This window comes from Somniosus microcephalus, chromosome 3, assembly GCF_052327205.1.
Source record: "Somniosus microcephalus isolate GS21.2 chromosome 3, FLI_Smic_1.0, whole genome shotgun sequence".
NCBI classification, from domain to species: domain Eukaryota; kingdom Metazoa; phylum Chordata; class Chondrichthyes; order Squaliformes; family Somniosidae; genus Somniosus; species Somniosus microcephalus.
In genome coordinates, this window is record NC_140989.1 from 107,691,073 (window position 1) to 107,715,736 (window position 24,664).

Below are 24,664 nucleotides of genomic sequence, written 5' to 3' on the forward strand. Positions count from 1 at the left end.
TGCCCAGGCAGTCCCTGTGGCATCTCCTTTGAGTAAAGACCTGTTTAATTGCCTTCCTGTGTCGATCTCAGTTATTCGTAGGAATTCGTTAATTTCTACATTGGTGACCCCGTTTTTCTGAACGTTTTCACAGAAGAAGAGCACAGCATGGAAGCAAACGTCATTTCACTAAAGCTACCCCAGTTCTGGGAGCAGCAAGAGCCCTTGTGGTTTATTCAGGTCGAGGCCTAGTTCGCCCTGAGGAGCATCGATGCGGATCAGACCAAATATCTTATGTGGTCTCCGCACTCGACAGCTCTACTGCCTCTCGGATCGTCAACCTCCTCGAAACCCCCCAACGGAGCGCAAGTATGAAACCCTCAAAGCGCGGTTACTGCAGGTTTTCGGGCTCACAAAATCAGAGCATGCCCATCGATTACTCGCTATGTCCGGGCTCGGGGACTCCAAGCCTTCAGAGTTGATGAGCCAAATGCTCACACTCCTGGGCTCAGAACGGGAATGTTTCCTCTTCCGCGCGATTTTCCTCAGCCATCTGCCTGAACAGGTACAAGCTGCCCTGGCCAGATTTGAAATAGAAGACTGCGCAACACTCGCTGCGGAGGCTGACAAAATTTTGGCTGTAACTCGGCAGTACTGCGCCGCCACGAGGCACCCATCCCCCGCAGATGCCACCCCAGCTCATCAGCCTGCTGGGCTGTGTTTCTACTATGGTGTATGTAACCTGTTCCACCTTAAGAGAACTTAAGCCTGGTCCACCTTAAGAAAGGTACTACTTTCTTTGGCTGCTGTATACGTAATACCGGTGGTGACCACACCGGTATATAAGCACAGTGTAATAATATTGTATTCAGTATAGTCCGACCTCCAACCAGTAAAGACCTGTTGAATTTACTCTTGTGGTCTGTGTAGTAATTCTCACTATAACACACAGACTTAACAGTGGCGACGAGTCCGATTCTTACCCTGCTGCAGTAATTTCCACGGCGACTTCGTCCACAGACAGGACGTCGAAGAGAGGTTTCCACCCTCATCACCTACGGGAAGACACGTCGAGCGGCAGGCATCGAGCAACCGGAGTGCAGAAGACATCCTGACCTCGAAGCCTCCATCAGCGACTGTCAGCTTCTTCTACTACCTCGTGGTGGGTAAGCCGGGCAGCGACGCGACAGAAAGTCAACCACGTTGGCTGTACAGACGGGGCTGGGAAGACGGAGGAATAAGGGCGGTGAGGTCGATCGCGACTAGAGGTAAGGGCCGGGCCGCTTTCGAGCGAGAGGCGCAGCGCGGGACATCGATCGCGACCGGAGATAAGGGCCGCATTCGGGCTAAAGGCGCAGCGTCTGGGGAAACTGAAGGCGCGAGAGCCGCGGTGAAGCGGAGACAGCGTCGGGGGACGGGTGAAGACCGCCAAGCGTGGGAAAACCGCCATTTTGTGGGCGGAGGACAACGGCAAGAGCGGGAAGCCGCCATCTTAGATAACATTAAAAATACCATAAATTGCTACGATGCCTAAACATGGGAACATTAATGCCTTCGACAGTGATATAGAAGACTGGGCTATGTATGTAGAACGCATACAAAACTATTGTAAGGCAAATAAAATTCCTGAGACAGATAAAGCACTAACATTACTAAACTTAATGGGTGCGAAGACATACGGGCAATTGAAACACCTGTTATCACCAGATGAACCGGCGGATAAGACGTTCGAACAGATTGTTACTATCCTAAAAAATCATCTTAGCCCCACGCCGCTGATGCTAGCGGAACGAGTTAAATTTTACGATAGAAGACAGCGGCAAAATGAAAGCAATGCTGAATATTTGATGGAATTACGTAAGCTAGCAAAATATTGTCAGTTTGGAACGGGACTGACAGAGGCACTTCGAGATAGATTTGTGTGTGGTTTATTTAAACAGGATACACAAAGGCGACTGCTCGAGGAGAATGAGCTGTCTCTCGAGAAGGCGGTCACTATGGCAGCAGCACACGAGGCCGCAGCGAGAGGCACGGCAGTAATGCAGCTACGGCCACCGGAACTCGGTACAAACAAATCGGGTTTGAGTTCTGTCAAATGTTATCGTTGTGGAAAGACAGCGCATGATCAGAACCAGTGTTGGTTTAAAAACCAAGAATGCAGAACGTGTGGCAGGTTTGGCCACATAGCTAAAGTATGCCGGTCAGGAAAGAAGACCAGCAATAAAAAGTCACTGCAAGGAAAATATGCAAAGGTACACAAGGTGACAAAGAACAGTTTGACTGAACAGAAGTCAGATTCAGACGCTAGCAGTAATGAACTGGATAGCTTAAGAATACACAACGTTGGTAAGGATACAGACCTCCAGACAATTTGGGTCACTCTTAAGATAGCAGGAGTCCAAGTAAAAATGGAATTGGACACTGGATTGGCATTGACGGTCATGAATAAGAAAGATTACAGAAGGTTATTCCAACATATTCCCTTACAGGATACGGAGGTTATATTGAAAACGTACACGGGGCAAAGAGTGTACCCCATCGGAAAAATAGAGGTAGAAGTGGTCCACAAGGGCGAAGGAAGCCAAGTAATGGACTTATATGTGCTACCTGAAGGAGGTCCACCACTACAAGGACGGGAGTGGATTAGGAAAATGAATATGGACTGGCACTCCTTGAAAGCAATAACGGTAGATTCCGGGGAAACAGCTGTCAAACCTAAACGATTGTCCAGAATATTGGATGAGGCTAAAGAGGTGTTCCAGCCGGGACTGGGAACACTGAGAGGAATTACGGCAAACATCAAGATTGATGAACATGCACAACCAAAATTTTTTAAAGCCAGACCGGTACCCTATGCAATACGACCTGCGGTTGAAGCGGAGCTGGAAGCACTAGAACGTTCAGGGGTACTGTCTAAAGTAGATTGGAGTGAGTGGGCTACGCCCATTGTTCCCGTTATGAAACGTCCTGCGAACAATAAGCCAGGAGATCCAGGGAAGGTTCGCATCTGTGGAGATTTCAAGATCACCGTTAATCCGGTGCTTCACACGGTGCAGTATCCGCTTCCACGGATTGAGGATATTTTCGCTTCACTGTCTGGCGGGAAACACTTCACCAAGATAGAACTGGCGCAGGCGTACTTGCAGATGGAGGTTGAAGAAGAGTCACGCCAATACCTCACGATCAACATGCATCGAGGGTTGTACCGGTACAATAGGCTGGTTTTTGGTGTGGCATCGGCTCCAGCAATTTGGCAGAGGGCCATGGAGCAGGTATTACAGGGAATTCCAGGCACACAATGTTACCTGGACGACATTCTGATCACAGGTGATGGTGATGAACAGCATCTCGCTAACTTGGAACTGGTGCTCAACAGACTGAAAGAGTATGGACTTAGGGTAAATCGGCAGAAATGTGAGTTCTTCCAGAAGCGGATCTCGTACTGTTGTCATGTCATTGACCGGGAGGGGCTTCATAAGTCTCCTGACAAGATAGCGGCAGTTGTAGAGGCTCCCGTTCCGGAGAATGTCTCTCAGTTGAGGTCGTTTCTAGGATTAATTAACTATTACCATAAATTTCTGCCAAATCTATCCATGGTGCTGCATCCGTTGAACGCTCTTTTACAGAAATGGGTACCATGGGACTGGGGCGAAAACTGTAAGAAGGCATTTCGCAAAAGCAAAGAATTGATCACCTCAGAGGAAGTGTTGGCTCACTTCAACCCGACACTGCCTATTCGGTTGGCTTGTGATGCTTCTCCATATGGTATTGGGGCAGTACTCTCACATAAATTGCCAAATGGCACGGAAAGGCCAGTCGCGTTTGCATCCAGATCATTGACCTCCGCTGAGCGCAACTATGCGCAGATCGATAGGGAGGCCCTTAGCCTTGTATGGGGAGTGAAGAAGTTTAATCATTACCTACAGGGCCAAAAATTCACACTTCTGACGGACCATCAACCATTGGTGTCCATTTTTAACCCTAAGAAGGGTGTTTTGGTGATGACAGCACAGCGTCTCCAGAGATGGTCTCTTTTCTTAGGGGCACATCAATATCAGATAGAATTCAAAGGTACGAAACAGCATGGCAATGCTGATGGCCTGTCGCGCCTGCCACTACCTGAAGATGAAGACACGACGGAAGTTGACCCTGTTGAGTTATTTCATTCGACCATTATCGAGTGTTTACCTGTCACCAACGCAAGTATTGAAAGAGAAACCAGGAACGACCCGACACTGTCCAGAGTCTACGAGGTGACAGTGAAAGGATGCCCAACACAGGGTGATCCTCTGTTACCGGCATTCTCGGCAAGGCAAGACCAGCTGTCCGTCTGCCATGGTACTTTGATGTACGGGACAAGAGTGATTATTCCTCCCAAGTTAAGGGAAAGAGTTTTAAAAGAACTACATGAAGGTCATCTGGGGGGAGTTAAAATGAAAAGTCTTGCTAGGGCTTACGTATGGTGGCTGGGTATTGACCAACAGATTGAGGAGTTAACGAAAAGCTGCGCTGGGTGTCAAAAAGTGCAAAATGCACCTCCGATAGCACCGCTACACCCATGGGAATGGCCTTCAGCCCCATGGCAACGCGTACACATTGACTTTGCTGGTCCATTCATGGACTCCATGTTCCTAATCGCGGTGGACGCACATTCCAAATGGCCAGAAGTCATCAAGATGAATACCACTACTTCAGAAAAGACAATTGCGGTGTTAAGAACAATATTCGCAAGGAACGGATTGCCAGAACAGATCTGTTCGGACAACGGACCACAGTTTGTATCGGAAGAATTCCAACAATTCCATTGCTCAACATTTTCATCAAAATCACCGATGTTTCTGAATATAGTAGCCATCTCACGTTTCAAATTTTAACTCCTGTTACTCACTGCACCCGTAACGTTAATGTAATGCTGCAATCTCTGTTCTGAGTGTTTTGTAGTCGAAAACAAGAAAGTTCCCACAACGCAGATTCATCCGATCCTCGTCGCCACTTTGTTGTGTCTGTACCTTTCTACCTAGGCACAATTTAGAACTCAGAACTCAGAGATTCAAACATGAAGTGCTTTATTTAAAAAGAAGGTTCTGGAGAGAACCGAACAAAGAGAGCTACAACTTAACCAAGAGAACAAATCCAACCATTTATCTGCTGTGACAGCACCACCGCAGGTGGGAGGAGAACACACAATACATAACACTATTGTGGCAGAACCACTGAATGACTCTGGATAACTGTATATAATTCCCTTTAACGATGTTCTAACACCAGCCTAAACCTGTACCATTGTGTTAGGCATTACTGTGTTTTGTATATAGAGTTTGCATGTACGGGGCGTGGCCCCTTTAAGAGCGCGGGAAAATGCAGGCAAACGCGATGACGTCACGTCGCAAACCACGGGGCTGCCCAGGCAGTCCCTGTGGCATCTCCTTTGAGTAAAGACCTGTTTAATTGCCTTCCTGTGTCGATCTCAGTTATTCGTAGGAATTCGTTAATTTCTACATTGGTGACCCCGTTTTTCTGAACGTTTTCACAGAAGAAGAGCACAGCATGGAAGCAAACGTCATTTCACTAAAGCTACCCCAGTTCTGGGAGCAGCAAGCGCCCTCGTGGTTTATTCAGGTCGAGGCCCAGTTCACCCTGAGGAGCATCGATGCGGATCAGACCAAATATCTTATGTGGTCTCCGCACTCGACAGCTCTACTGCCTCTCGGATCATCAACCTCCTCGAAACCCCCCAACGGAGCGCAAGTATGAAACCCTCAAAGCGCGGTTACTGCAGGTTTTCGGGCTCACAAAATCAGAGCACGCCCATCGATTACTCGCTATGTCCGGGCTCGGGGACTCCAAGCCTTCAGAGTTGATGAGCCAAATGCTCACACTCCTGGGCTCAGAACGGGAATGTTTCCTCTTCCGCGCGATTTTCCTCAGCCATCTGCCTGAACAGGTACAAGCTGCCCTGGCCAGATTTGAAATAGAAGACTGCGCAACACTCACTGCGGAGGATGACAAAATTTTGGCTGTAACTCGGCAGTACTGCGCCGCCACGAGGCACCCATCCCCCGCAGACGCCACCCCAGCTCATCAGCCTGCTGGGCTGTGTTTCTACTGTGGTGTATGTAACCTGTTCCACCTTAAGAGAACTTAAGCCTGGTCCACCTTAAGAAAGGTACTACTTTCTTTGGCTGCTGTATACGTAATACCGGTGGTGACCACACCGGTATATAAGCACAGTGTAATAATATTGTATTCAGTATAGTCCGACCTCCAACCAGTAAAGACCTGTTGAATTTACTCTTGTGGTCTGTGTAGTAATTCTCACTATAACACACAGACTTAACAGTGGCGACGAGTCCGATTCTTACCCTGCTGCAGTAATTTCCATGGCGACTTCGTCCACAGACAGGACGTCGAAGAGAGGTTTCCACCCTCATCACCTACGGGAAGACACGTCGAGCGGCAGGCATCGAGCAACCGGAGTGCAGAAGACATCCTGACCTCGAAGCCTCCATCAGCGACTGTCAGCTTCTTCTACTACCTCGTGGTGGGTAAGCCGGGCAGCGACGCGACAGAAAGTCAACCGCGTTGGCTGTACAGACGGGGCTGGGAAGACGGAGGAATAAGGGCGGTGAGGTCGATCGCGACCAGAGGTAAGGGCCGGGCCGCTTTCGAGCGAGAGGCGCAGCGCGGGACATCGATTGCGACCGGAGATAAGGGCCGCATTCGGGCTAAAGGCGCAGCGTCTGGGGAAACTGAAGGCGCGAGAGCCGCGGTGAAGCGGAGACAGCGTCGGGGGACGGGTGAAGACCGCCAAGCGTGGGAAAACCGCCATTTTGTGGGCGGAGGACAACGGCAAGAGCGGGAAGCCGCCATCTTAGATAACATTAAAAATACCATAAATTGCTACGATGCCTAAACATGGGAACATTAATGCCTTCGACAGTGATATAGAAGACTGGGCTATGTATGTAGAACGCATACAAAACTATTGTAAGGCAAATAAAATTCCTGAGACAGATAAAGCACTAACATTACTAAACTTAATGGGTGCGAAGACATACGGGCAATTGAAACACCTGTTATCACCAGATGAACCGGCGGATAAGACGTTCGAACAGATTGTTACTATCCTAAAAAATCATCTTAGCCCCACGCCGCTGATGCTAGCAGAACGAGTTAAATTTTACGATAGAAGACAGCGGCAAAATGAAAGCAATGCTGAATATTTGATGGAATTACGTAAGCTAGCAAAATATTGTCAGTTTGGAACGGGACTGACAGAGGCACTTCGAGATAGATTTGTGTGTGGTTTATTTAAACAGGATACACAAAGGCGACTGCTCGAGGAGAATGAGCTGTCTCTCGAGAAGGCGGTCACTATGGCAGCAGCACACGAGGCCGCAGCGAGAGGCACGGCAGTAATGCAGCTACGGCCACCGGAACTCGGTACAAACAAATTGGGTTTGAGTTCTGTCAAATGTTATCGTTGTGGAAAGACAGCGCACGATCAGAACCAGTGTTGGTTTAAAAACCAAGAATGCAGAACGTGTGGCAGGTTTGGCCACATAGCTAAAGTATGCCGGTCAGGAAAGAAGACCAGCAATAAAAAGTCACTGCAAGGAAAATATGCAAAGGTACACAAGGTGACAAAGAACAGTTTGACTGAACAGAAGTCAGATTCAGACGCTAGCAGTAATGAACTGGATAGCTTAAGAATACACAACGTTGGTAAGGATACAGACCTCCAGACAATTTGGGTCACTCTTAAGATAGCAGGAGTCCAAGTAAAAATGGAATTGGACACTGGATCGGCATTGACGGTCATGAATAAGAAAGATTACAGAAGGTTATTCCAACATATTCCCTTACAGGATACGGAGATTTTATTGAAAACGTACACGGGGCAAAGAGTGTACCCCATCGGAAAAATAGAGGTAGAAGTGGTCCACAAGGGCGAAGGAAGCCAAGTAATGGACTTATATGTGCTACCTGAAGGAGGTCCACCACTACTAGGATGGGAGTGGATTAGGAAAATGAATATGGACTGGCACTCCTTGAAAGCAATAACGGTAGATTCCGGGGAAACAGCTGTCAAACCTAAACGATTGTCCAGAATATTGGATGAGGCTAAAGAGGTGTTCCAGCCGGGACTGGGAACACTGAGAGGAATTACGGCAAACATCAAGATTGATGAACATGCACAACCAAAATTTTTTAAAGCCAGACCGATACCCTATGCAATACGACCTGCGGTTGAAGCGGAGCTGGAAGCACTAGAACGTTCAGGGGTACTGTCTAAAGTAGATTGGAGTGAGTGGGCTACGCCCATTGTTCCCATTATGAAACGTCCTGCGAACAATAAGCCAGGAGATCCAGGGAAGGTTCGCATCTGTGGAGATTTCAAGATCACCGTTAATCCGGTGCTTCACACGGTGCAGTATCCGCTTCCACGGATTGAGGATATTTTCGCTTCACTGTCTGGCGGGAAACACTTCACCAAGATAGACCTGGCGCAGGCGTACTTGCAGATGGAGGTTGAAGAAGAGTCACGCCAATACCTCACGATCAACACGCATCGAGGGTTGTACCGGTACAATAGGCTGGTTTTTGGTGTGGCATCGGCTCCAGCAATTTGGCAGAGGGCCATGGAGCAGGTATTACAGGGAATTCCAGGCACACAATGTTACCTGGACGACATTCTGATCACAGGTGATGGTGATGAACAGCATCTCGCTAACTTGGAACTGGTGCTCAACAGACTGAAAGAGTATGGACTTAGGGTAAATCGGCAGAAATGTGAGTTCTTCCAGAAGCGGATCTCATACTGTGGTCATGTCATTGACCGGGAGGGGCTTCATAAGTCTCCTGACAAGATAGCGGCAGTTGTAGAGGCTCCCGCTCCGGAGAATGTCTCTCAGTTGAGGTCGTTTCTAGGATTAATTAACTACTACCATAAATTTCTGCCAAATCTATCCATGGTGCTGCATCCGTTGAACGCTCTTTTACAGAAATGGGTACCATGGGACTGGGGCGAAAACTATAAGAAGGCATTTCGCAAAAGCAAAGAATTGATCACCTCAGAGGAAGTGTTGGCTCACTTCAACCCGACACTGCCTATTCGGTTGGCTTGTGATGCTTCTCCATATGGTATTGGGGCAGTACTCTCACATAAATTGCCAAATGGCACGGAAAGGCCAGTCGCGTTTGCATCCAGATCATTGACCTCCGCTGAGCGCAACTATGCGCAGATCGATAGGGAGGCCCTTAGCCTTGTATGGGGAGTGAAGAAGTTTAATCATTACCTACAGGGCCAAAAATTCACACTTCTGACGGACCATCAACCATTGGTGTCCATTTTTAACCCTAAGAAGGGTGTTTTGGTGATGACAGCACAGCGTCTCCAGAGATGGTCTCTTTTCTTAGGGGCACATCAATATCAGATAGAATTCAAAGGTACGAAACAGCATGGCAATGCTGATGGCCTGTCGCGCCTGCCACTACCTGAAGATGAAGACACGACGGAAGTTGACCCTGTTGAGTTATTTCATTCGACCATTATCGAGTGTTTACCTGTCACCAACGCAAGTATTGAAAGAGAAACCAGGAACGACCCGACACTGTCCAGAGTCTACGAGGTGACAGTGAAAGGATGCCCAACACAGGGTGATCCTCTGTTACCGGCATTCTCGGCAAGGCAAGACCAGCTGTCCGTCTGCCATGGTACTTTGATGTACGGGACAAGAGTGATTATTCCTCCCAAGTTAAGGGAAAGAGTTTTAAAAGAACTACATGAAGGTCATCTGGGGGGAGTTAAAATGAAAAGTCTTGCTAGGGCTTACGTATGGTGGCTGGGTATTGACCAACAGATTGAGGAGTTAACGAAAAGCTGCGCTGGGTGTCAAAAAGTGCAAAATGCACCTCCGATAGCACCGCTACACCCATGGGAATGGCCTTCAGCCCCATGGCAACGCGTACACATTGACTTTGCTGGTCCATTCATGGACTCCATGTTCCTAATCGCGGTGGACGCACATTCCAAATGGCCAGAAGTCATCAAGATGAATACCACTACTTCAGAAAAGACAATTGCGGTGTTAAGAACAATATTCGCAAGGAACGGATTGCCAGAACAGATCTGTTCGGACAACGGACCACAGTTTGTATCGGAAGAATTCCAACAATTCTTAAAGAAGAATGGAGTTAAACATTATACCTCTGCCCCATATCATCCGGCGACAAACGGGTTGGCTGAAAGATTTGTCCAGACATTCAAAAAGGCTATTAAGGCCATGAATGATGATCAGATTCCGCTGCAACACAAGGTCGATAAGTTCCTGATGTCATATAGAAACGCCGATCATGCCGTGACTAACCAAAGTCCTGCTATGATGTTTTATAACATGAGGTTGCGGTCCAAGTTGGACTTGTTAAAACCAAATGTGCGGAGGGAAGTGGAAAACAAACAGTTTCGGCATATTAACAGCAAGACCACTCGAACTTTCGACGTAGGACAACCAGTGATGGCAAGAGGCTATGGAAACGACAAATGGCAGTCCGGAACAATCCGGGCCAGACAAGGACCTCTGATGTACACCGTAGATATTGGTCATAATGTGATAAGGCGTCATGCGGATCAACTGGTAGAGTCGAGAGCAAGGGTCGAACCCATGGTTGTGACAGAGACAGCTGTGGAAGACGTTCATGAACCTGAAGCATCTACCTCGGCCGAGAATGTATTTGATGATGATGACACCCAATACATTGGCAACCAACTAGAGGAGGCACCTCAACAACAAGAATCAGAGACCACTGAAAGGCGTTATCCAAGCCGAATCAGAAAGCCTCCTGAGAGACTGAACCTTTGAACTGTTATACCTGAAGTTATATATGTATATATGTTATGTTTATTTGGGGATATGACTGTTAAGCTAAAAAGGGAGGATTGTGGTGTATGTAACCTGTTCCACCTTAAGAGAACTTAAGCCTGGTCCACCTTAAGAAAGGTACTACTTTCTTTGGCTGCTGTATACGTAATACCGGTGGTGACCACACCGGTATATAAGCACAGTGTAATAATATTGTATTCAGTATAGTCCGACCTCCAACCAGTAAAGACCTGTTGAATTTACTCTTGTGGTCTGTGTAGTAATTCTCACTATAACACACAGACTTAACAAAACCCGAAATGACCCGACACTCTCTCGGGTCTACGATTTGACGGTGAAGGGATGGCCAGCACATGGCGACTTACTGTTGCCAGCATTCTCGCCAAGGAGAGAACAGCTGTCAGTGTGCCGGAGGACCTTGATGTGTGGATCCCGAGTGGTAATTCCACCCAAGTTGAGAGATAGAGTGCTCAATGAGCTTCATGAGGGTCATCTGGGAGGGGTAAAAATGAAGAGCCTAGCCAAGGCGTTTGTGTGGTGGCCGGGAATCGATAAGGAAATCGAGGATATGACCAAGAGATGCACAGGATGCCAGAAAGTCCAAAACGCTCCACCACAGGCCCCGCTACACCCATGGGAGTGGCCCTCATCTCCATGGCAATGGGTACACATTGATTTTGCTGGTCCATTTATGGACTCAATGTTTTTAATCGCCGTGGATGCACATTCGAAATGGCCAGAGGTCATCAAAATGTCCTCCACCACCACGGAGAAAACTATTGCAGTCCCACGGACCATCTTTGCCAGGAATGGCTTGCCAGAACAGATTTGCTCCGACAATGGACCACAGTTTGTGTCCGAGGATTTCCGGAGGTTTTTGAGGAATAATGGGGTAAAACATTACACATCTGCCCCATATCATCCAGCCACAAATGGATTGGCTGAGAGGTTTGTTCAGACCTTTAAAAAAGCAATAAAGGCAATGTATAACGACAACATACCACTACAACACAAGGTGGATAATTTCTTGTTTGCTTACCGGAATGCGACACATGCAGTCACCAACCAAGCTCCAGCCATAATGTTCTTTAACCGAAGGTTAAGATGTCGCCTGGATTTGCTCAAACCAAACATAAGACGAGATGTTGAGGATAAGCAATTCCAGCACATAAATGAAAAGCCAACCAGGAGCTTCAAGATAGGGCAACCAGTCTTGGCCCGCGACTACCGAACAGAAAAATGGCAGCCAGGAACGATATGCACACAGCAGGGTCCACTAATGTACACAGTGGACGTTGGAGAGAGCATCGTGAGACGCCATGCTGACCAGATTCTAGAGTCACAGGAACAAGTCAAACCCATACCATGAGCATGCGCACCTGGTGATGAACCCAAAGTACAGATTGCGTCTACCTCAGAATCAGTGGTATTGGAAGCTGACGAACCAACCAATGACAATGAGCCAGAATCGACTCCGCCGCAAGAACAGGATACTCGAGAAAGGCGCTATCCAGACAGGATCAAGAAGCCTCCTCAAAGACTGAATTTATAAATGATTACTTCAGTTGATGTGTATAGTACAGAGAAAATTGTAATTGTAATTAGTTATTATTTAATTGTTAAATGAATGTTATGTACTGTTTATCTAAAAGGGGAGGAATTGTTGTGTATGTACCTTTAAGAGAGAACTGCTTTTATACTGTAGTACCGGCAGTGACCACACCTGTATATAAAGCCGTAGCAGGCTTCTGTACTTTCAGTTCCAGCATACCCTCTGTTCAGTAAACACCTGTTATTACCGTTCTCCTGCAGTCCGTGTGTTGTTGATACACGGACACTACAATTAGGACATGTGACCGAAAGCTTGGTCAAAGAGATAGCTTTTAATGAGTGTATTAAAGGAGGAGCGAGAGGCAGAGAAACAGAGAGGTTTAGGGACGGAATTCCAGAGCTTAGGGTCTAGGCAGCAGAAGGCACGGCTGCCAATGGTGGAGCGATTAAAATCGGGGATGGGCAAGAGGGCAGAACTGGAGGAGCACAAGCATCTCGGAGGGTTGTTGGGCTGGAGGAGGTTACAGAGATAGGGAGGGGCGAGTCCATGGAGGGATTTGAAAACAAGGATGAGAATTTTAAAACTGAAGCATGCCGGACCGGGAGCCAATGTAGGTCAGCGAGTACAGGGGCGATGGGTGAACTGGACTTGGTGCAAGTTAAGATATGAGCAGCAGAGTTTTGGATAAGCTCAAGTTTAGGGAGGGTGTAAGGCAGGGGGGACCAGCCAGGAGAGTATTGGAATAGTTGAGTCTCGAGGTAACAAAGGCTATATCCTGTAGTCAGTCATAAATTTGCTGTTTGTAAACCTGATCCTGTGCCCTCATGTCGTGTTGCCTTGATGTCTCTCTGCCCCATTGCGTACCTTAGATCCTCTAAAGGTCCTGTCTAAGGTGTCTCTTTTTGAGCTGAAAAGACCTAACTTATAAGGGGAGGAGGGGGGGAGAGGAGAGGAGTGGAGTGGGGGAGGGTAGGGGGGAGGGGGCGAAGAGAGGAGGGGAGGGAGGGGAGGGGGGAGGGAGGGCGGGAGCACCAGGGGAGGGGAAGAGTGGAGCACCGGGACTGAGCCTGGGGGAGGAGGGGGGAGAGTGGAGCACCGGGGCTGAGCCTGGGGGAGGAGGGGGGAGAGTGGAGCACCGGGGCTGAGCCCGGGGGAGGAAGGGGGGAGAGTGGAGCACCGGGACTCGGCCCGGGGGAGGAGGAGGGAGAGTGGAGCACCGGGACTGAGCCCGGGGGAGGAGGGGGGAGAGTGGAGCACCGGGACTGAGCCCGGGGGAGGAAGGGGGGAGAGTGGAGCACCAGGACTGAGCCTGGGGGAGGAGGGGGGAGAGTGGAGCACCGGGACTGAGCCCAGGCGAGGAGGGGGGTGGGTGGAGCACTGGGACTGAGCCTGGGGGAGGAGGGGGGAGAGTGGAGCACCGGGACTCCGCCCGGGGGGAGGAGGGGGGAGAGTGGAGCACTGGGACTGAGCCTGGGGGAGGAGGGGGGAGAGTGGAGCACCGGGACTGAGCCCGGGGGGGAAGAGGGGGGAGAGTGGAGCACCGGGGCTGAGCCCGGGGGAGGAAGGGGGGAGAGTGGAGCACCGGGACTGAGCCCGGGGGGAGGAGGGGGGAGAGTGGAGCACCGGGACTGAGCCCGGGGGAGGAGGGGGGAGAGTGGAGCACCGGGACTGAGCCCGGGGGGAGGAGGGGGGAGAGTGGAGCACCGGGAATGAGACCAGGGGAGGAGCGGGAGGGTGGAGCACCGGGACTGAGCCTGGGGGAGGAGCGGGGAGAGTGGAGCACCAGGACTGAGCCTGGGGGAGGAGGGGGGAGAGTGGAGCACCGGGACGGAGCCCGGGCGAGGAAGGGGGAGAGTGGAGCACCGGGACTGAGCCTGGGGGAGGAGGGGGGAGAGTGGAGCACTGGGACTGAGCCCGGGGGAGGAGGGGGCAGAGTGGAGCACCAGGACTGAGCCTGGGGGAGGAGGGGGGAGAGTGGAGCACCGGGACTGAGCCCAGGCGAGGAGGGGGGTGGGTGGAGCACTGGGACTGAGCCTGGGGGAGGAGGGGGGAGAGTGGAGCACCGGGACTGAGCCCGGGGGAGGAGGGGGGAGAGTGGAGCACCGGGACTGAGCCCAGGGGAGGAGGGGGGAGGGTGGAGCACTGGGACTGAGCCCAGGGGAGGAGAGGGGAGAGTGGAGCACTGGGACTGAGCCTGGGGGAGGAGGGGGGAGAGTGGAGCACCGGGACTGAGCCCGGGGGAGGAGGGGGGAGAGTGGAGCACTGGGACTGAGCCTGGGGGAGGAGGGGGAAGAGTGGAGCACTGGGACTGAGCCCGGGTGAGGAGGGGGGAGAGTGGAGCACCGCGACTGAGCCCGGGGGAGGAGGGGGGAGAGTGGAGCACTGGGACTGAGCCTGGGGGAGGAGGGGGGAGAGTGGAGCACCGGGACTGAGCCCGGGGGAGGAGGGGGGAGAGTGGAGCACTGGGACTGAGCCTGGGGGAGGAGGGGGAAGAGTGGAGCACTGGGACTGAGCCCGGGTGAGGAGGGGGGAGAGTGGAGCACCGCGACTGAGCCCGGGGGAGGAGGGGGGAGAGTGGAGCACCGGGACTGAGCCCGGGGGAGGAAGGGGGGAGAGTGGAGCACCGGGGCTGAGCCTGGGGGAGGAGGGGGGAGAGTGGAGCACCGGGGCTGAGCCCGAGGGAGGAGGGGGGAGAGTGGAGCACCGGGGCTGAGCCTGGGGGAGGAGGGGGGAGAGTGGAGCACCGGGACTGAGCCTGGGGGAGGAGGGGGGAGAGTGGAGCACCGGGACTGAGCCTGGGGGAGCAGCTGGCAGGGGTGGGGGGGAATGTGATCCAGGTCTAAGGGGGGGGGGAGTAACGAGTCACATTCTCCTACCACCCCCCTTCAACCTGGATCATTTTACACCCTTCCCCTCACCGCCCACCCCCCCCCCATTAGACTGGGAGCACGCTCTTCTGCTTCTCCCCTCGTTAGGCCGAGATCACGCTCTTGGCAGTGAACGGCAGCGACTTGATTTCTCGGAAGGCCTGGTGCATGCACGGCCAGTGACATCATTGGACCGGATGACATCCAGTAGATAGGACACTGTCACTATTGACTTAGTACTGTAAAAAATGACCCCTGCCACCTACCCTAACACTTTCCACCCAATAAAGCTGTTAACAATCCGTGACCCACACACAATGCCCCTCAGTCACCGCAGCTCTCACCCAGAGGGTTTAGTTTGACGGAACGATTAGCGACAGTGTGGGTACTTTTGGTTTTCAGTCAACCTGTGATGTCATCCTTCTGCGCACAAGCCGAGCCACCCGATGATGTCACTCTCAGCGTATGCTAAAAGTTACGCCTCCGCTAGTGATGTCGCTTGCAATGATGTCACCCTCTCCTGTTCTCGTTGAATGAAATGCACCTCACTAAACCAGCCTTGCAGCTTAAATTATATAAAATAGTCAATGCTGCAGATTTGTCAAATTCAGCCTCAGAGAAACGGCTACAGCACCCTGCATGATTTTGCAGTACCTGTTCATGGGGTCACATATTTGAAGGGCCCACAAGTCAATTGCTGGGTTGACCTGGCGTGGAAGGTTTTCAGAGTCAAAGCAAGGTGGGAGGCTGCTCAATGGGGAGGCCTCCCTCCCGTAGCAGACAGAGAAATTTTGTCGGAGTTTTTACAGATCGTGCTGGTCATGCGCCACGTGTGACTTCAGGTTCACAATGACTGGCACAAATTGGTGCCATGTAGCCCTCTATAGAGTGGGGCCTGGCTTGCCAGATTGCCAGCCCTCATAGCTATTTCATCCACTTGGTCAGCCCTAAACCAGGGAAGTAGCTGCTGTATTGCTTCTCTGCCTGGCCACTAGTTTTGTGTCTCCTCACTGAGTTCTCTTAGTGTCTTGGTGCATGACACTTCAACGATTACCACCCAGCTCCAGGTGGGCAAGGGCCAATATTCTGTGAGAATCACTGTAAAGCCTTTACAATGGCAGCAATCAGCTCACATAAGAACATAAGAATTAGGAGCATTGAGTTGAAGCAGAGTTTGGTGAGTGGCAGAAAAAGTCTTTTAAGTGCATTTACTGAATTTTAGTGAGTAAAAAAGTTAATTATTTGAAGAAAGTTTAATTTTTTTAGAGTAAATTAAGCTGTTGGGGAGTTTAAACCGGAAGTAGAATCCGGGTATAAAAAGGGGCGGGCTTAGTGCGGTCGTGCTGAGTGTGGTCGCATTGAGTGTAAGTAAAGTTTGGTAAGTGGGAGAGTTCAGGCAAATGGGAGGTGAGGGGGTGCTTTTTGCCCTGTTTTGCTTCCCACTCTCAGGCTAATCCAACACTGCAGAAGCAGAGCAGCGAGACAATTCAACCGGACAGGTTCCCCAGACAGCATTCACGAGGGAGGTTGGTGAACAGCTGGTTGGTAGGTCCTCTTCCTTCTCTTCTATACCTTTAAGTTGGTAAGTCCTATTAAATAGTGGTGTAATATTATCATCTATATCGGGGCAGAGGGTCTTCATAACTAATAATAAGAAATGTAATTAATTACATAGATATGGGTGAACAGGTGATGTGTCACTGTTGCGAAATGTGGGCGCTGGTGGACCCCATTGAGGCTCACGGTGATTACATTTGCGATAAGTGTTTGCTGCTAGAGGAACTCAAGCTCCATGTTAAAGAACTTGAGACTGAGCTTCAGACACTGCGACACAATAGGGAGGGGGAGAAGTTCCAGAATCTATGTTTCAGGAGGTGGTCACACCTATGAAATTAATTAATGCAGATGTAGTCCATGATCAGGGACAGGACGGTTTGACTACGAGTGAGGCAGGTATAGGGATCCAGGAGGTAGTGTTGAAGGAGATGCAGCCCTTGCTCTTGTCAAGCAGGATCGAGGTTCTTACTCCCTGTGAAGGCGGGAGTGGGGACTGCAGGGAGGATGAGCAACCTGGCCACAGCACCATGGTACAGGGGGCCATTCAAGTGGAGGGAGTAAAAAGAAATGTTGTAGTGGTAGGGGATAGTATCATTAGGGGGATAGATAGGGTTCTCTGCAGTCAAGAGCATGAGTCCCGAAGGCTGTGTTGCCTGCCCGGTGCTAGGGTTAAGGACATCTCTTCTGGGCTGGAAAGAAACTTGGAGTGGGAGGGGGAGGATCCAGTTGTCGTGGTCCATGTTGGTACAAATGACGTAGATAGGACAAGGAAGAAGGTTCTGTTAAAGGAGTATGAGCAGCTAGGGGTCAAATTAAAAAACAGAACCTCAAGGGTAATAATCTCTGGGTTATTACCTGAGCCACGATCGAATTTGGCTAGGATAAATAAAATTAAAGAGTAAAATGCGTGGCTCAAAGACTGGTGTGGGAGAAATGGGTTTTGCTTCTTGGGACACTGGCAGCAGTACTGGGACAGGAAGGAGCTGTTCCGTTGGGACGGACTCCGCTTGGCCAGTGCTGGGACTAGAGGCCTGGCGAATCATATAACTAGGGCTGTAGAGAGGGCTTTAAACTAATTAGTGGGGGGGAGGTTTCTAGAGAGCAAATAATAGAAATGACAACGGAGAAGGTCATAGACTTAGGTAGCAGTGGGGGAATTAAGAAACAGAACGTGTCAGGAAGGGACAGAAGGTATGGAGTAAAAGGTAAAGTAGTAAAAGGGGAAAAAACAGGAACTAAGTGTCACAAAACATATTTGAAAGTTCTTTATCTGAATCCACGTAGCATTTGTAACAAAATGAATGAGTTAACGGCACAAATAACTACATATGGGTATGATCTTGTGGCCATTACAGAAACATAGCTGCAGGGTGACCATGACTGGGAATTAAACATACCAGGTTATTTAACAATCAGGAAGGAAGGGAGGGGAGGTGGGGTGGCTATGTTAATAAAGGAAGGAATCACTGTAATACAGAGAAATGATATTCGGTCAAAGGAGCAGGATAGTGAAACAGTTTGGGTGGAGATAAGGAATAATAAGGGGAAAAAAACATTAGTGGGCATAGTCTATAGGCCTCCGAACAGTTGCAACTCTGTTGGACGGAGTATTAATCAGGAAATAGTTGAGGCTTGTAATAAGGGAACAGCTATAATTATGGGGGATTTTAACTATCATATTAACTGGACAAATCAAATTGGACAGAGCAGCCTTGAGGATGAGTTCATTGAGTGTATTAGGGATGGGTTTCTTGAGCAGTATGTAACTGAACCGACCAGGGGGCAAGCAACCTTAGATTTGGTCCTGTGTAATGAGACAGGATTAATTAAAAATGTCCTAGTAAAGGATCCCCTTGGAATGAGTGACCATAACATGGTTGAATTCCATATTCAATTAGAGGGTGAGACGGTTGGATCTCAAACAAGCGTGCTGAGCTTGAATAAAGGAGACTATGAAGGTATGAGAGCGGAATTGATTAGAGTGGACTGGGAAAATAGATTAAAGGGTAAGACGGTGCATGATCAGTGGTGTACATTTAAGGAGTTATTTTACAACTTCCAAAAAATATATATTCCACTGAGGAAAAAAGGGTGTAAAAGAAAAGATAACCATCCGTGGCTAAGTAAAGTAATTAAGGATAGTATCCGACTAAAAACAAGGGCATATAAGGTAGCCAAATCTAGTGGGAGGATAGAAGATTGGGAAGTCTTTAAAAGACAGCAAAAGATAACTAAAAGATTGATTAAGAAAGGGAAGATAGATTATGAAAGTAAATTAGCAAAAAATACAAAAACAGATAGCAAAAGTTTCTATAGTTATATAAAAAGAAAAAGGGTGGCTAAAGTAAATGTTGGTCCCTTAGAGGATGAGACCAGGAAATTAATGGTGGGAAACATGGAAATGGCAAAAACGCTGAACAATTATTTTCTTTCAGTCTTTACGGTAGAGGACACTAAGAATATCCCAACACTGGACAAACAGGGGGCTCTGGGGGGGAGGAGCTAAATACGATTAAAATCACTAAGGAAGTGGTACTTGGTAAAATAATGGGACTGAAGGCGGATAAATCCCCTGGACCTGATGGCTTACATCCTAGGGTCTTGAGGGAAGTGGCGGTAGGGATTGTGGATGCATTGGTAATAATTTTCCAAAACTCCCTGGACTCAGCAAAGGTCCTGGCATATTGGGAAACTGCTAATGTAACACCCTTATTTAAAAAGGGTAGTAGGCAGAAGGCTGGAAACTATAGACCTGTTAGCCTAACATCTGTGGTTGGTAAAATGTTAGAGTCCATTATTAAGGAGACAGTAATGGGACATTTGGATAAACATAATTTAATAGGACAAACTCAGCATGGTTTCATGAAGGGGAAGTCATGTTTGACAAATTTGCTTGAGTTCTTTGAGGAAGTAACATACAGGGTGGATAAAGGGGAACCAGTGGACGTAGTGTATTTAGACTTCCAAAAGGCATTTGACAAGGTGCCACACAAAAGATTATTGCTCAAGATAAAAAATCTCGGGATTGGGGGTAATATTCTGGCGTGGGTGGAGGATTGGCTCTCTAACAGAAAGCAGAGAGTTGGGATAAATGGTTCGTTCTCAGATTGGCAACCAGTAACTAGTGGTGTTCTGCAGGGGTCAGTGCTGGGCCCCCAACTCTTTACAATCTATATTAACGATTTGGAGGAGGGGACCGAGTGTAACATAACAAAGTTTGTAGATGATACCAAGATGGGAGGGAAAGTAATGAGTGAGGAGGACATAAATAACCTGCAAAGGGACATATAAGTGGGCAGAGATTTGGCAGATTTAATACAATACTGGAAAGTGTGAGGTTATGCACTTTGGCAGGAAAAATCATAGAGCAAGTTATTATCTTAATGGCTAGAAACTGGAAAGTACTGTAGTGCAAAGGGATCTGGGGGTCCTGGTGCACGGAACTCAAAAAGTTAGTATGCAGGTGCAGCAAGTGATCAAGAAGGCCAATGGAATGTTGGCTTTTATTGCTAGGGGGATAGAATATAAAAACAGGGAAGTATTGCTGCAGTTGTACAAGGTATTGGTGAGACCGCACCTGGAATACTGCATACAGTTTTGGTGTCCATACTTAAGAAAAGACATACTTGCTCTCGAGTCAGTACAAAGAAGGTTCACTCGGTTAATCCCGGGGATGAGGGGATGGACATATGAGGAGAGGTTGAGTAGATTGGGACTCTACTCATTGGAGTTCAGAAGAATGAGAGGCGATCTTATTGAAACATATAAGATTGTGAAGGGGCTTGATCGGGTGGATGCGGTGAGGATGTTCCCAATGATGGGTGAAACTAGAACTAGAGGGCATAATCTTAGAATAAGGGGCTGCTCTTTCAAAACTGAGATGAGGAGAAACTTCTTCACTCAGAGGGTGGTATGTCTGTGGAATTTGCTGCCCCAGAAAGCTGTGGAAGCTACATCATTAAATAAATTTAAAACAGAAGTAGATAGTTTCCTAGAAGTAAAGAGAATTAAGGGTTATGGGGAACGGGCAGGAAATTGGACATGAGTCTAGGTTTGGAATGGTCATGGCCCTGTGGGTAGTGGAGTGGGCCCAGGGGCCGTGTAGCCTGGCTCTGCTCCTACTTCTTGTGTTCTAATTCTGTGTTAGATTTCAGGAGATGGTTTTATTCCTGTTCCTGGCTGGGGTGGAGATCACCTTTGCAGAAAGTAAGTACTGTAGAAAATATAGGGACAGAGTGATCTCCTGGACGAGTTTCGATCGCCTAGATGGGTCGGAGAGGAATTTCCCAGATTTTTTTCTCCCAAATTGGCCATTGGGTTTTTTATCTGGTTTTTCGCCTCTCCCGGGAGATCACATGGGTTCGGGTGGGATGGAGAGTGATAGAAGATTTGAGGTTAGGATCAGATCAGCCATGGTCTTATTGAGTGGTGGAGCGGGCTCGAGGGGCCGATTGGCCTACTCCTGCTCCTATTTCTTATGTTCTTATGTTCTTATACGGCCCCTCGAGCCTGCTCCGCCATTCAATAAGATTATGGCTGAACTTCGACCTCAACTCCACTTACCCGGCTGATCCCCATATCCCTTGATTCCTCTAGGGTCCAAAAATGTATCGATCTCAGCTTTGAATACACTCAATGACTGAGCATCCACAGCCCTCTGGGGTACAAAATTCCAAAGAGTCACAAAGATTACTGGGTGGATCCCAGAGCGGCAGTGAGCAGAAGGAGCTGGTAGACATCTGTCTCTCCCCAGAGGTGACATTCCAACGCACTCCTGGCTGGCCTCCCATCTTCCACACTCCATAAACATAAGCTCATCCAAAACTCGGCTGCCCGTGCCCTAACTCACACCAAGTCCCGTTCACCCATCACCCCTGTGCTCGCTGACCTACATTGGCTCTCGGTTAAGCAACGCCTCAATTTTAAAGTTCTCATCCTTGTTTTCAACTCCCTTCATGGCCTCGCCCCTCCCTATCTCTGTAACCTCTTCCAGCCCTACAGCCCTCTTAGATGTCTGCACTCCTCCAATTCAGGCCTCTTGCACATCCCTGATTTCAATCACTCCACCATTGGCACCTGTTCCTTCAGCTGCCAAGGCCCTAAGCTCTGGAATTCCCTCCCTAAACCTCTCCGCCTCTCTACCTCTCTTTCCTCCTTTAAGACGCTCCTTAAAACCTACCTTTTTGACCAAGATTTTGGTCATCTGCCCTAATATCCCGTTACATGTCAAATTTAGTTTGATAACGCTCCTGTGAAGCGCCGTGGGACATTTTACTATGTTAATGGTGCTATATAAATGCAAGTTGTTGTTGTTGTATAAGCACGAGGCCTTGGCTGAGGATTCCAAGACCAAGATCTCAGAGGCCTAGGTTGTTAAAGATCCATGATTCAGGAGCATTGGTCTCACACGCTGGCGGTGGAGAGAGTGTCTTCTCTAAAGGTGCCGATGATGGGACAATTGGAGCAGTCCAGAACTCACATCTGCAGTGCAATATAAAGGCAGGCCATGAAGTGAGGAAGACACAGGTAACTATTATTTAAGAAGGGTAGGAGAGATAAACTAGGAAACTGTAGGCCTCTCCTTCTTAGGCAGTCCCTCGGAACCGAGGATGACTTGCTTCCACATTAAATATGAGTTCTTAGGTGACTGATGAGTCCAATGCGGGACCTACAGTCTCTGTCACAGGTGGGGCAGACGGTGGTTGAAGGGGCAGGTGGGTGGGATGCTTGGGTTGACGTGCGCTCCTTCCGTTGTTTGCGCTTGGCTTCCGCTTGCTCCTGGCTAAGAGACTCGAGGTGTTCGGCGCCTTCTCGGATGCTTCTCCTCCACTTTGTGTGGTCTTGGGCCAGGGATTCCCAGGTGTCAGTGGGAATGTTGCACTTTTTCAAGGCGGCTTTGAGGGTGTCCTTGAAGCATTTCCTCTGCCCACCTGGGGCTCTCTTGCCGTGCTGGAGCTTCGAGTAGAGCGCTTGTTTTGGGAGTCTCGTATCGGGCATGTGGACGTTGTGACCCGTCCATCGGAGCTGATCAAGCGTGGTCAAAATTCGATGCTGGGGATGTTGGTCGGAGTGAGAACACTAACGTTGGTGCGCCTATCCTGCCAATGAATTTGCAGGATCTTGCGGAGGCAGCGTTGGTGGTACCTCTCCAGTGCTTTGAGGTGCCTGCTGTACATGGTCCATGTCTCTGAGGCATACAGCAGGGCGGGTATCACTGCTGCTCTGTAGACCATGAGCTTAGTGCCAGGTTTGAGGTCCTGGTCTTCAAACACTCTCTTCCTCAGGCGACCGAAGGCTGCACTGGCACACTGAAGGCGGTGTTGGACTTCGTCGTCGACGTCTGCCCTTGTTGACAGTAGGCTCCTGAGATATGGAAAGTGGTCCACGTTGTCCAAGGCCTTGTCGTGGATTTTGATAAATGGGGGGCAGTGCTTTGTGGTGGGGCAGGTTGGTAGAGGACCTTTGTCTTACGGATGTTTGGTGTATTTCCTATGCTCTCGTACGCTTCAGTGAAGGTGTTGACGATGGTTTGGAGTTCGACCTTCGAGCGAGCGCAGACGCAAGCATCATCTGCATACTGTAATTCGACGACAGAGGATGGGACGACCTTGGATCTGGACTGGAGGCGACGGAGGTTGAACAGTTTCCCATTTGTTCTGTAAATTAGCTCCACTCCAGTGGGGAGCTTACTGAGGATGAGATGGAGCATTGCAGCAAGAAAGATCAAGAAGAGCGTTGGTGCGATGACACAGCCTTGTTTGACCCCGGTTCATATGTGAATTGGGTCTGTGGTGGAACCATTGGTCAGGATCACAGCTTGCATGTCGTTGTGAAGCAGGCGGAGGATGGTGACAAACCTTTGAGGGCAGCCAAATTTGAGGAGGACAGTTCATAATCCCTCACGGTTGACAGTGTCGAAGGCCTTTGTGAGATCAAAGAAGGCCATGTACAGCGGTTGGTTAGTCTATTAGTCTAACGTCAGTTGTAGGGAAACATAGAAGATGTTCATCATCAAAGACCCTACCCACCCCAGCCACAGTCTGTTCGCCCTCCTACCATCTGGGAGACGCTACAGATGCATTCGCACCCGTACGACCAGATTTAGGAACAGCTTCTTTCCCAAGGCTGTCATCCTACTGAACTCCACAAATAAACTCTAAAGCCTGCACATCTGCCAATGCACTTTATTATGGTCATATTTATGTTAATATACTACAAGCCAAATGTATGTTGAATGTTTAAATGTCTTAATCCAAATGTACACTCTCAGGAGCCGCAAGCCTACATTTCGTTGTACTGCACTTGCGCACTAACAATGACAATAAAAGTTGATTTGATTTGATTTGATTTGAAGATAGGAGCAGGAGTAGGCCATTCGGCCCCTCGAGCCTGTTCCGCCATTTAATGAGATCATGGTTGATCATCCAAATTCAGTACCCTGTCCCTGCTTTCTCCCCATATCCCTTGATCCCTTTAGCCTTAAGAAATATATCTAACTCCTTCTTGAATATATTTAATGAATTGGCCTCTACTGCCTTGTGTGGTAGAGAATTTCACAGGTTCACCACTCTCTGGGTGAAGAAATTCCTCCTTATCTCAGTCCTATATGGCTTACCCCTTATCCTTAGACTGTGACCCCGGTTCTGGGCACCCCCGCCATCGGGAACATCCTTCCTGCATCTAGTCTGTCTACTCCTGTTAGAATTTTATAAGTTTCGATGAGATCCCTTCTCATTCTTCTAAACTCTAACGAATATAAGCCTAATCGTCCCAATCTCTCCTCATACGTCATTCCTGCCATCCCAGGTATCAGCCTGGTGAATCTT